Below are 12,499 nucleotides of genomic sequence, written 5' to 3'. Positions count from 1 at the left end.
TTACATAGATTCAGTTCAGGGTCGATGCGCTAATTAAATACCTGAATTAGCTGAGACAGATCCGAAGAGAAACGTTGGCAGCAGCAAGATGGAGAGGATCAGAATTGCCTGAAGATGATGAGCACCTCTCATTGCTGTAGCTTCAACTTGCAACAATTAATCATGGAGAAGACTGAAGAGAGTGCGGCTCAATCGCGATGTTGGTTTAGCATCTCCTATATATACACACACACACATGTACGTGCGCCAATCTTGATACGATTTTGACTTCGGGAGATGATGTTCTACCTGAGATTATTCAGCAATTGAAAGCAATGGAACGAGTCATATTATTCAGTCATAACCAGAAAAATAGTAGAGAAGTGCAGGTCAGCCGAGAGAGCCAGTGACCAGCTCCACAGAAACAATCATATACTGTCAAACAGCTAGATCATATATATATGTGCAACATTGTGAACATTTCCATTCTTTGTTTCTCCTCATACAAGTTGTATTTTAAGCTTAAAGTTTTATTAAGCCATAGTTGACAACATCATCAAAGTTACAAAATATTTTTAAATTTTTTCATGACTATTTGCTTAAAGTTTAAAATATCGATGTTTAAATCAGTCATAGTGCTTTCAACCCAGGTAAACAGAGATAAAAAAAATCTAAAAATTATGGAGAGGTAATTTATAATGCATATACTATCTTATCAAATTTTAGTGTAAAATATGACATATACAAATAGAAACTAAAAGAGAAATACTGTTATGGAGTAAGGTGAGTCGTTTTCAATAGTTAAGAGAGTAAAACGAGCCAATAAATTACTTAGAGGATAAGTGCTCTGGGGAAATAGTTCAAAGGAGTAAAATGGATTTTTTTCCATTAATACCCAAACAATAAATGCATTACAATAGATTGTGAACATATTTAAGGACGGATATGTTTCAATTAATCCTTTCCCCTACAAATGCATTACTGGCACCTGAAGATATGCATATATTATTACTCCCTGCATGGGAACTTCAATTAATATATTGCTCTCGCTCGGATTCAGATATGCAGTTATTCACAGCATCAGCACGCCTACATAAACAAGGAGGGCCACCCTCCAATTTCCCCTTATCTGACCGTCCAAAAATTCCCCTCCAAACTGAACACACAATAACAAATCTCCATCATCAATGAAGCCTTCAGGCAAGCTCTCCTCTTCCACCCTCGTCCTCGTCCTCCTCCTCCTCGTCACCACCGGTACATTTACCATCAGATAGATGAACAAATCCGATCAGTTTTTTTTCTTGGGTGTTTTTTTAGTTGCTTGATCTCTTCTGCAATTTTGTGCAGAGATGATGGGGATGCAGGCGAGGTTGTGCGAGAAGCCGAGCAGCCATTTCAAGGGGTTGTGCTTGCGGTCGCAGAACTGCGACAACGAGTGCATGCTGGAGGGCTACATGGACGGCAAGTGCAAGTACTTGACCCGCCGCTGCATCTGCTCTGTGGAGTGCGCCACCATGAGCAACGGTGGCCTGACGCTGATGGAGTGATGGAAACGTACTTGGAATGATTGAGTGAATGATCGATGAAACTATAGCTGATGCGGTTAATTCACCGCTTGCAGTAATAAACTTTATGCTAGAAGCTGGTCATTAGCTGTGGTAATACACTAGTAGGATCGTTCATTGTTGTGTTGGATGCATATGCTCTAATGATCTGAGTAATACAATTGTTGCGTTGGTTATTTTCTGGTGATAGTTGCAAGTTAATTTGGTGGAGAACAGGCATGCATTTCGGTTGGAATAAGAGAGTGGTTGTAATGAGTGTGATGACATAGAGAAGATAAGAGAAGAAAAAAAAATGGTGGGAGAGACCAAAATAGTGAACATTTCACACTTTATATATATGCCCTAGTCTGTATTTAGGCTCCGTTCATTTCACGCAGTTGGGAACCCAACTCCCTGGCACGGAAAACGGAGCAGTTCATTAGCATGTGATTAATTAAGTATTTGCTATTTTTTTTCAAAAATGGATTAATTTGATTTTTTAAGCAACTTTCGTATAGAAATTTTTTTTAAAAAAACGCACCGTTTAACAATTTGAAAAGCGTGCACGCGGAAGACGAGGAAAAGAGGTTGAGAACCTGCCAAACGAAAAAAGCCTTAGGCCCTGTTTGAGGGAGCTTCTCCCAGTTGTTCTTTTGGATTTCCCAAAAGCTGCTTCTGCTAGAAGCTGCCCCAAACAGTCCACAGCTTCTAAGAATCTGTAGTTACAGCTTCTGAGAATCTGTAGTTACAGATTCTGAAAAATGAACTAAGAAGCCAGAAGCTGGAGAAGCTGGGTTTCAGAGCTTTTCCAGATTCTTAGAAGCTGGCTACCAAACAGCTGCTTCTCAGAATCTAAAGCTTCCCCAAACAGGCTCTAAGTCGTTTAACGAATAAATAACATATTTCGGGAGACAAATCCAGTGGAATTATATATTTTTATGATCAAGTACATCTTTACACATCTCATTGGAAAAACTCAAAAACACCTATATTGTAGATAATATAATGGTATATGGATCTTGTAGCTGCAACATCCCCCTTTCAATCTCTCATCAATTGCCGGTCTGTGGGTTGGCTGGAGAGACAGGACTGTAGTGTTCCCCATTAGGATCAAAACCTGCTAATCATAAGAATGTTACAAGGCATTTTCCATATTTTAATTGTTAAACACGCATGCATGCATGGAAAAAAAATTATGTACTTCTCCATATATATTGCACGCTTTAGTCTGTCATGTTCATTTTATTATATAACTACAAATACGGTCTTTCAGTACTGCTAGAAAATAAATTTTGACATGCTGTTTCTCATGTTCTAAAATGTATTTCAAGTTAATAAAACTAATAAAATTTACTGTGACTACGATATATTTTATTACTACCGAAGATTTCATTAAGTAGGCGTATATATAATTTATAAATAGCAGAGAAAAGTAACCTGGATCTCGGTAGAATAGAATTCGACGATGCCTATTAGTTACCAAGCCTAGAAATAACCAATGTACTGGATGCTTCCTCTCCCAGTTGATTCCCATCCCGTGAGATTTGTCTACATTCGCTGCAACCAAAAACAAAATAAAGATGAGCACAATAAGCCATTCCTATTTTTCAAAAAAGAATAAAAGTGGAATTGTATGATTTGCCTTAACAAACAGTCTATTATATATGATATACCAGCACATAAGATTTTTTTTTTTACCCTTTTTTCATTGCCATGAGTTAGGCCATTCGTTGACATCTATTAGCCCCAACAAAAAGTTCATTCTGCCTTTAAAAAAAATGTAACATACATTATCCAACCACAGATTTAGTTCCAAATCTTCACTGATATTGAAATAATAGTAGATTTTTATTGTATTATTTGCAACTGGCAGCAAAATAGCATTAGATATTGCACACCTCTCAAGGGTATTTTGGGTATTATGAAAAATACAAAGAGATAATGGAGGTTGACTGGCGGTGATGGAAAAAAAAGGGGGGAAAACAGATGGTATATTGTAGAACACTTAACAATATAATGGTTATTGTAGAAATTTTCAAAATGTAATGTATGTTTCATACTATTTAACCACTGATCATGCATTTATTTCACTATAGTTGTAAATGGGAAAATAGCTACTACTAGTTTTTCCATCAATTTTTACCCATCAAAAGCTATAATTAACACTATGATTTATGGCCCCTTCAAAGTGTAGGGCCCCTTTGAAATGGAGGATTAGCAAAATAATTTTGGAGGATTCATTTTCCTCAGGATTTTTTTTTCCTATAAAGCCCTTTGATTCATAGAAAGATGATAGAAAAATTTTCATAGGATTGCATTCCTATGGTCAATTTTATAGGAAAATAAGCAGAGGTTAGACCTCTTGTGAAACTTCCCTTTATTAAGTGTTTCATGTTGTGTAATCAAAGGGTTCTTCTTTCCATTTCTTGTGTTCTCGATTCTTGTAGGATTGAAAAAATATACTACAATTCCTACGTTTTTTCTGTTCCCGTGTTTTTTCTATCCCGCGTTTTAAAGAGGGACGTAACTTTTTGTTCATCTCCAAGTCCCAATCCATTCAAAATCAAGACAACCAAATTACACCTGATTAATAAAAATGTAAACAAAAAACAAAAGGACAAGGGAATTAAAGAAACAAATTTGCAAGAGCTGTAGCTTAATTAGTTTCCCAGAGCTCACCTCCGGCGTGGTCACGACGGCCGGCGAGACATCCCGGCAGCAGCAAGAGGGACACCAGTAGTGTCACCTGCAACGAGACGCGGAGCCTCCGGCGAGCAGCCGCCATTGCGATCGCTCGGTCGAGCTAGTATGCAATTCTCTCCGTCGCCGACCACACAAACTAATCGGAGATTCAGAATTGACAGCTAAGATACGTCATATGTGTGTTCGTCGCCGGCGCGTCTCAGTTGATCCTTAATTTGCTCTGCTGCACGCAACGCAGGGAGCTATTTCAATGGCCGGCCGGCCGACAAGGAGATGACCAGCAGCGGCGACGTGGAGCGTTGCTACTTGCTACTCCCTCCCTCCCTTTAATATTACAAGTCGTTTTGATTTTTCTAAAATAAACTTCTTAAAAGTTTAACCAGATTTATAGAAAAATATAACACACTTATAATAACAAATTAGTTTGGCTACATATTTGATAGTTTTTTTTGTTTTTCTAAAAATATTACTATATCTTTTTATAAGTTTGTTTAAATCTAAATAAGTTTAATATTAGAAAAAGTTAAAAACAACTTATAATATGCAACAGAGGTTGTACTTGCCTTAGGCTGATTCGCGTGGACTCATTCAGCATGAAACTGATCTGCTTTGGGTGGAATTTCTGCATGACTCCTACGTTAATTACAGATAATTATACCTACTTGGTCTCGGCATGTACTGGCTTGAATATTTTGCCACGTAGCCAGTGTAGTTGGCATCTGAATTCTTCAGTTGTACTACTTCGGTAGAGAAAACTAGTGAAGTCAGGTCAAGGTAAAATTGTTAACTTGCTATACATTGTTCACGTCATGAAATTGACTGGAATCGTCCTGTAAATACAAGCATTATTGTCACCTAAAAAGAGTCATGAACATCATCACTTCATCTACTCGGGGGAGAGCTGATTAGTGTCATTCACATTCTTCTAATCATGGTTTGAACACATTTGTTTGAACAATACGGCTGATGTATATTATGTGTATCAAAGTCCAACAGGAGTTACAAGACCATGTCGAGTACGCTCCTCTGCTTTGTAATATTCTAATCTGACGTAATAGTTCTGAATCATATACACAAGGTAACTAGCAAGTGAAACAACACTGTCAGTAAAAATTACATGGTGACCATGCAAATTAAAAGTCACCTACATCAAGTGTGATGTCATCTACCTGGGTAAATTCAACAACGGTTGTCTGTCTGGGTAAAATAGAAGATGAATGAGATTGCTCGAATACTAGCTATTACCTTGTCAATCCGTTCTTTGCGTTACAAGAATCATGTTTTTTTTTTCCCTGTGGGTCTACTGTTCATCTCAGCTTCATCGTTGGTTCATGAACAGGTAATGTCTTTAGTCTCGTCGAATGCACAGATTTTCTCATCGAATGTCCAATATGAACCAGGTCCTGAAAAGAATAGCAACAGGCAGATTAGATATAGAAGAAGTACGTGTTGTATGGATAGGTTCATACGCAAACCGTAGTGATGTTTTATTCGACCACTGCCTATAATTTCACCTCCTGGTTGGATAAGCAAGGCTCGTTGCAAAAGCGTGCCTTGCAGATATGTATACTGTTAAAGTGATAACAACAAACCAAACTGTGTCATATAAAACTAGATCAGTAACTACTCTCTCCGTTCTGAAATATAACTCTTTCTGGTTATGTATCTGGATAAGAGTATACTCATTATGTACCTGGACAATGGTATTCCTAGATATATAACTAGAAATTGCTATATTTTAGCATGGAGGTAGTAAATGATAAGTTGTTAAGAGGTGCCTTGTACTATTTACCACATAGGTCACTGGAAATTGATGTGTTCCATCCAATGAGGAAGGATAAGGAAGACTGATTAGAAGGATAGTTTTGTATGTGCACAGAAGTGATCCATCTAAAATCACTTGAGTAGCATGTGACCAAAATATGTCTTATTAGTACAGGTGTTCAGAAAAATGATTCATAAAAGAAACTGCAGGTATAGCAATTTGAAATTATAGGTCACATGGATAAAGTCACAAATTACATGGACTCAACATGAAATACACTTTGTGCATAATATATTGCATGCCAAAAGTCAGTTTCGTTTGCAAGATAGTAAGACAGGTCAAAAAGAAACAAGATGGTGTGGAGAGGACTCTTGTCAACAAAGGAAGCTACTATTAGTTAGTGTTGTGCATCTATCCATCCAACTGTTTATCAGCTTAATTGTCTTCTTCAGCACGCAAGTTTTTCCATTAAAAGTCATCACCAAATTCAGCGCATACATTTGTTGACAAAGTGCCAAATGACATCAGTTATATTACAGTGTTGGCTCTCTAGGGAACACAACTTAGGCACACTCCAATATAAAATCAAATATAGTTATGTAGGAGTATAATGTAATCCTTCAGTCCATGTTGCATGGATGGCATTACATCAGATGTTTCCACCAATAATAGAACATTGGATGGCAAGAAGCAGTCAAACACATAATTTGTGATCAATGTGAGAAAATGAAGTCAACTCAAATGTGCTGACATAAGAAACAATGCTGCAACAGAATCATACCTTTTTTCCTATAGTTTGAACTCAATTTTGCATTGGGGAAAGAAGCAGTACGCCCAACTCATTGGAACTTACAAGTATAAGACAAGTGCGGGCATGTCTGTACTTAAGTTGCCACAAGCAAAAGCAAGCCTCGGCACCAACAGCGAAGATGATCCGCTTGTTTGCTTCCTTCCCAAAACTCATTCCACTCTTGGCTGTCTTCGTCTTCTCATGTTCCCTGCCAATAGCAATCAATGATGACACTGATACCGATAGAGGAGCCCTGCTCTGCTTCAAGTCTCAAATCTCTGATCCCATAGAGCCTTAAGGTCTTGGAGCAATACATCCCTGGACTTCTGCAACTGGCAGGGTGTTTCATGCAACAACACACAGACCCAAATCCGAGTCATGGCACTAAACATCAGCTCCAAAGGACTCAGTGGCTCAATACCACCTTGCATTGGCAATCTGAGCTCCATTACAAGCCTCGACTTATCAAACAACGCCTTTCTTGGAAAAATACCAACTGAGCTCGGGCACTTGGGACAAATCAGCTACCTCAACCTGAGCATCAACTCTCTTGAAGGCCACATTCCAGATGAACTGTCTTTGTGCAGCAAACTCAAGGTACTCAGCTTATGCAACAACTCCCTCCAAGGTGAGATACCACCAAGCTTAACACAATGCACTCACCTCCAGCAAGTTGTGCTTTGCAATAATAAGCTCCAAGGCAGAATTCCCACCAAATTTGGGATGCTGCATGAATTGAAAACTTTGGATCTCTCCAACAACGCCCTCACAGGTGACATACCACCATTGTTGGGCAGTAGCCCATCTTTTATATATGTTGATCTTGGGGGCAATCAGCTCACAGGAGGAATCCCGGAGTTCTTGGCAAATAGCTCATCCCTTCAAGTGCTTAGTCTCAAGCAAAATAATCTTACGGGGGGATCCCACTAGCCCTCTTCAACAGCTCCACGTTGACAAACCGTAACAACTTAGTGGGTTCCATACCACCAGTTACAGCAATTGCTGCACCTTTTCAATTCCTTAGTCTAGCCCAGAATAAACTCAGAGGAGGGATACCAGCCTCACTGGGCAACCTTTCTTCCCTGGTTCGTCTTTCTCTAGCAGTAAATAACTTGGTGGGGAGTATCCCTGGGAGCCTAAGTGAACTCCGAAAACTAGAGAGGTTAATTCTCACATATAACAACTTGTCTGGTCCTGTGCCCCAGTCAATTTTCAACGTGTCATCTTTGCAATATCTTGAAATGGCCAATAACTCTCTCATCAGCCAACTACCAGTCTACCACCAGATATTGGTAACAGGCTTCCAAACCTACAAAGCTTGATCCTATCAATGACACATCTAAGTGGGCCAATCCCATCTTCTCTTGCTAATATGTCTAAGCTAGAAATGATTTATCTTGTTGCTACTGGGCTCACCGGGGTAGTGCCATCCTTTGGGTTATTGCCAAACTTGAGAGATCTTGATCTGGCGTACAACCATCTTGAAGCAGGTGACTGGAGCTTCCTCTCATCCCTTGCAAACTGCACCCAACTGAAAAAAGTATGCTTGGATGGTAACAGTCTCGAAGGAAGTTTGCCTAGCTCGGTTGGTAATCTTGCCCCACAGCTTTAGTGGTTGTGGCTCAAGCAAAACAAAATTTATGGGATAATTCCCTCGGAGATTGGTAACCTTAGGAGTCTCACTATTCTGTATATGGATAACAATCTGTTCAGTGGTCACATCCCACCTTCCATAGGAAATCTTAGTAATTTACAAATTCTAAGCTTTGCACTAAATGATCTCTTTGGAGAAATTCCAGATTACATTGGCAACCTTGCCCAACTAATCGAGTTTCATATAGATGGGAACAACTTTAGTGGGAGTATACCATCAAGTTTATGGCACTGGAAGCATTTAGAGAAGCTTGATATCTCTGACAATTCGTTTTTCGGATATATTCCACCTGCAGTAGGAAATCTGAGCAGCATACGCGATCTAATATTTGCAAGAAATAATTTCTTTGGACATATTCCATCTACCGTAGGAAATTTGAGCAGCCTCTCTATTCTAAGCTTTGCACAGAATAATCTCTTTGGACATATTCCAGAGTTAGTTGGCAATCTTGTCAAACTAACCAATCTTTTTCTACATGGCAACAGCTTCAGTGGAAGCATACCTTAAGTTTGAGTCTATTCTCTAATAGCATACACTCTTTTATAATTTAAAAAATACCGCAAAAAATCCAGTCAAAAAAAAAACCGCAAAAAGATATCTTTCTTTAATAGCTTTGCTACCATGCTATTCTTGTAGAAGACACTCAACTCCAATGCTCTCTCCAATTCACATTCCCAACATAGAGACAAAGGCAGGCCTACTATTGAGACAAGGTGCACTACTGATTCAAGAAATACTGGAGACAATCTGTTGTGGCAACAAAGATGCTTTAAGAGTTCGCAAGTCGCGTGGCTGATAGTTTTAAGGTCATACATTTGGTCCATCTGTCAATATGGGAGTTGTACCAATGGTGTCATAAGTTGTGATGTATTGCATATAGAATATAGAAGAAAGTCTACTTGGTCTTGTGAACTTTGGTGATCCATGACATGTGGGACCATGATAAACATGTATTGTGATATGATCATATGAGCAGCAAATCCTCAAATGGATCAATCCTTCAACTGTACGCTTCCAGTGAGCCAAGGATCATATAACAAATCGGGAACAGTGGCGGAGGGAACTGGGTACATGTAACTTTAATACTGTACACAATTATATACTCAAATAAAAATCTAGCTGTCCAAGGGAGTAAAAAATTCATTTGTATTAATCTATTCATATGAACTAGTTTGATAATTTGTTGAAAATGTCACTATTTTAATCATGCCACAAATCGGGCCGCCACTGACCAGGAACTAGAACTAACACAAGCTAGGATAATTTTGCTCGGTGTCGCTAGCTCTCTGGCCCCTATTGTCCCTAGAATGGACTGATTACATTAGTAAAAAGAGGTCAATTATCCATACCTCTTCATCTTGAAATGTACTATTACACCGAAATGAATCAAAATAAATTTAACAAAATACAACTAAATGGTTATAAATCGTAATCGAATAATGTAGTAGTGGACAAATAAACATGTAAATAGTGAAAAATACTAACCTGGAGAATGGAGTGCTCGAAGGTATCAAAATGGACTCCTCCCGGACCTGGAGGTGTGACGGCGGCCGGCGAATGCCGTGCTCCTGTGCAACCGTCGCCGCCATGGAAGGCAGCGGTCCAGCAAGAAACGGCGACACAACGTCTCGGCGACGGCGGGCAGGGATCCCTCCGAGGAGGTGAGCGCCGGCGGCAGGGCGAGGTGGCCAGGTGCGGGATGCGCCGCCGCTACTCCCCGAGCCGTCGATTTACTTGTAGGATACTGGGCTAGTGGGCTAATTATATTGGGCTGGTTCCGTTAAGGCCTAGTTTAGTGGGCCGAAATCATGATCCATCCACGTGGCCTAATTGTTTGTTTCAAGTACAAGTTGAAAGTACACAGTGTACACTCCAAGCTCATGTTCATATATATCCTACATCTGTATATCCTAATGCATGTCTAAATAGGAGTAAGATTGAAGGTAGGTTTCTTCTAACATAAGTAAGTTTTTTTATAATACTTAATGTAGGGGGGAGGCTAACGGGCGATCGCCCAACGATTGGTTTGCCCCGCCTCCCCCTATTCTCCTCCCTCTTCTCCCACTTCCTCCTCCCCTTCTTCTCTTTCTACTACAATACACCACACAAATTTTTAAAAAAACAAAAGTTAGAAAAATTTATGTATAGAAATACTATATATAAAAAAAATTTGAATTCAAATTCAAATTTGAATCGGGTATGTAAACTTTTGACTTATAAACTTTGGGTCTATAAACTTTAGGTGTATAAACTTTAGATGTATAGAAATACTATATATAGAAAATATTTGAATTCAAATTCAAATTTGAATTGGATATAATTCAAATTCAAATTTGAATCGGGTATGTAAACTTTTGACTTATAAACTTTGGATCTATAAACTTTAGGTGTATAAACTTTAGATGTATAGAAATACTATATATATAGAAAATATTTGAATTCAAATTCAAATTTGAATCAGATATAATTCAAATTCAAATTTGAAACGGGTATATAAACTTTTGACTTATAAACTTTAGATCTATAAACTTTAGGTCTATAAACTTTAGATGTATACAAATACTATATATAAAAAAATATTCGAATTCAAATTCAAATTTGAATCGGATAAATAAACTTTTGACTTATAAACTTTTGGTCTCTAAATTTTAGATGTGTAAACTTGAGGTATATAAACTTTAGGTGTATAAATTTACTAAAATAGAAAAGTAATGCGGTAAAAAAAAGAAACCAGGTGGAGGGGTGGAGGGAGGGAGGGGATCGATCGCTCATCCATCCCCAGGGCGATCTATTGCCAAACAGGATTTCCGTCAAAGCTATGCCCATCAACTATGACAAGTCCAAAGCAACGTTCTTATGTGACACGAATTCGAAGGATTACGGATAGCTCTGACGAATGGTCCAAGGCGAACTGATTTTCAGGTAGTTTGAATATGTTTCAGTTGTCCTTCAAATATAGCAAAGCCAGGTCAAGGTTTGCAAGGTTTATCTCACTAGAAAAATGCCCGTACGTTGCAACGGGTAAATGCAATTTTCATTTTATAATTGTTATACGGTTTAGTTAGGGCGCTTGAATATATTTTTTAGAAAATCATGAGTTGCAATTAGGAGTCCGTATTTCATCTCAAGTGCAAACGAGCCTAAAATCCAACTCAAACACGGATCTGTATTTCCAAAAGCAAACGAACTTAAAAACTGACTCAAACATAGATGACATACCAAAATACTGATAAAAACATCTTTAATTTTTATAATAGTAGAAATACATTGATACTATAATGCAGCTAAAGATGACTGCAACCGCGCGTTCCTTAAGATGACATTAATATTTAGTGATTTTGTGTGCTATCTTTGACGCTGAGCTCACTGCCTCAAAAGTCATCAGGTCCTATCTGATACTCCCTCCGTATTTTAATGTATGACGCCGTTGACTTTTCGATCAACGTTTGACCATTCGTTTTATTTAAAAGTTTTGTGCAAATATGAAAATATTTATGTCCAGCTTAAAGAATATTTGATGACGAATCAAGTCACAACGAAATAAATGATAGTTATATAAATTTTTTAAATAAGACGAATGGCCAAACGTTAGATAAAAAGTCAACGGCGTCATACATTAAAATATGGAGGTAGTATTTTTTATTAGCTGATGACCAACTCAACACAAGTAATACCTACTAACCAGTTTGTGGTCATTACTAACATCAGAAAATACATGCTATTATGATATAGTAGTATAATCATCATAGGAGCCATCACTTTTCAGTGTCAGTACTCTACTCTTCAAAGCACATCATGGTCTGAACTCTGAACAAAATTGTTTGAAAACAGCTGCTAAGTTCTAAATATATATGTAGTATATATCAAAGTTCAACAAGAGTTACAAGACCGTGTCAAGTCGGCATCCTCTGTTTCTTTGTCCCATTCTCTTGGCTGAAACCGTTAGTATACCGAATAATATTCCAATCTGACGTAATTAGTTTTGAATTTACACAAGTTAACTAACAAGTTGGAACATCATTGTCAGCAAAACTTACATGATGGCGACCATGCAAAAGTAACGT

This window comes from Oryza glaberrima, chromosome 2, assembly GCF_000147395.1.
Source record: "Oryza glaberrima chromosome 2, OglaRS2, whole genome shotgun sequence".
NCBI lineage: Eukaryota > Viridiplantae > Streptophyta > Magnoliopsida > Poales > Poaceae > Oryza > Oryza glaberrima.
This window is presented reverse-complemented; position numbering follows the sequence as displayed.